The following is a 2,444-nucleotide window of genomic DNA, read 5'->3' as shown; positions in this document are numbered from 1 at the left end:
TATTATTGAATTACTATCAATTTCTGTTTTTATGTCTGTTTTTATTTGTTTTATGTATTTTGATGCTCTGATGTTGAATGTATAGGTATTTACAATTGTTATATTCTCTTCTTAGATTGGCCCCTTTAACCTTATGTAATGCCCTCTTTATCTTTGTTACAACATTATTTTAAATGTCTCTTTTGTCTCCAGAGAAAGACAGATACCATATGATTTCACTCATATGTGAAATTTAGGAAACAAAACAAATGAACATAGGGGAAGGGAAGGAAAAATAAGATAAAAACAGAGAGAGAGGCAAACCATAAGAGACTCTTAACTGTAGAGAACAAACTGAGGGTTGCTGGAAGGGAGGTGGGGAGGATGGGCTAAATGGATGATGGGCATTAAGGAGGGTATTTATTGGGATGAGCACTGGGTGTTATATATAAGCGATGAATCACTAAATTCTACTCCTGAAATCAATACTATACTACATGTTAATTAACTTGAATTCAAATGAAATTTTGAAAAAAAAATAAATGAAACTTTGGAAGAGAAAAAAATGAAAGTGTCTTTTGTCTGATATAAGTATTACTACTCTGGCTTTCTTTTCATTCCCATTTTCGTAGAATATCTTTTTCCATCCCTTCAATTTCAGGTTCTCTGTCTTTAGGGTCTGAAGTGAGTCTCTTCCAAACAGCATATAGATAAGTCCTGTGTTATTTTTTTTAACCCATTTCTGCAACCCTATGCCTTTTTATTGGAGCATTTAGACTATTTGCATTTAAAGAATTACTGATAATTATGTACTTGTTGACATTTCTTCATTATTTTCTGTTTTTGTTTGTTTGTTTTTGGTTTTTGGTTTTTGGTGTTTTTTATTTATTTATTTATTTATTTATTTATTTATTTATTTATTTTTTTGTTCTCTGTTTCCTTTTTCTTCTTTTCTTCTCTTTCCTTGTGATTGATGACTTTGTAGTGTTATGCTTGGCTTTGTTTTTCTTTATTTTTTTGTTTATCTGTTACAGCTTTTGAGTTTGTGATTATCATGAGGTTCACACATAGGATCTTGAGTATATAGCAGTCTGTATTAAGTTAGAAGTCATTTAATTTCAAATATGTTCTAAAAGAATTTTTTTTACTCACTCCTCCATGTTTTATGCATATGTTGTCATATTTTACATATTTTTATTCATAATTTTCTTATTTCTACTTATGGCCTGTTCTTTTCCACTTAAAGAAATCCCTTTAACATTTCTTGTAAGCCTGGTATAATGATGAAATTCTCCTTTAATTTTTTTTTTTTTTCGTCTCGGAAACTCTTTATCTCTCCTCTAATTCTGAATGATAAACTTGCTGGGTAGACTGTTCTAGATTGTAGGGTTTCTTTTTCCTTTTCAGCCCTTTGACTATATCATGCCACTCCTTTTTGAGGTGACCTACTTGGAGAGAACAGAGCTAATGAGAAGTTGCTATACTTTTCATCACTGTCCTCAAGGTGAGTGGGAAGTATTTGGCTTGTTCCTTCCCAAAATTTGTGTTCCCCTCCCCCCAGAATTTCCCATGATTTTTGAGATATACAAAGGTTTACTTCTCACCCAGAGATTCACAAAACTATCATATGGGGCTGATAAGAAGACTTATGGTACAGGGTATCTAGGTGAAGAGAAAATGGAAGTCAGCCCTCACAACTCCCTGCCACATATGCATATAAATACTAAACCCAAAATCACAGGCTTCAAGATAATATGAAGGGGAATCTGGGAAGTTAAAAGGGAGATGTGGATCATAAAGCAAGCCATTTGAATAAGGGGGCAGGCAGCACAAGGGAATATTTTCAATATCACTGATAGTGGTACCAAGTGAAAATAAAATGCCACCCCTCAGGGTCTTTTGTGCCCTAGAACTAAAGCATAACACAGTCTTAGGTGCACATATTGCTTTTTCCCAGAACATCCTAAAAGAAGTCACCATCATTAAGCATGTACACATCACAAAGAAAACACACAGTCTATAATTTTGTCTGTCTGTCTGTACAGCATCTCAAAGATAAGCAACAAGAACTATAACAAAAGAAGAAGCAAATTTAGTACCATTAGTATGTGGAGCCTCAATTTTACAGTTGCCTCCCTTCTCAAATACCAACCCCTTGATCAGGTGGAGAAGGTACAGAAGAAAGGAAGAAAATAGTGGGGGAGAGATAATGAGCAGCATATGTCCCTCTTTACCACAATCAAGAACTAGCAGCTCCACACACATCTACCCAAGGGGTAAAATTTTTTTCTACTTCTAAGACAGAGTTGCAACAAGGAACTAATAATAAAACTCAAATTTTATGGGCCTATGTACCAAAAAGAATCTTTAAACCTAAAGTAACTGGAGTGGGTGGGACTGGACTGTATCTTTTATGTTGATCTAGAACTGAGCTTTCTACTGCTGACTTGAAATTAGGGCTGATA

Source organism: Lynx canadensis, chromosome X, assembly GCF_007474595.2.
Source record: "Lynx canadensis isolate LIC74 chromosome X, mLynCan4.pri.v2, whole genome shotgun sequence".
Taxonomy (NCBI): Eukaryota; Metazoa; Chordata; class Mammalia; order Carnivora; family Felidae; genus Lynx; species Lynx canadensis.
This window is presented reverse-complemented; position numbering follows the sequence as displayed.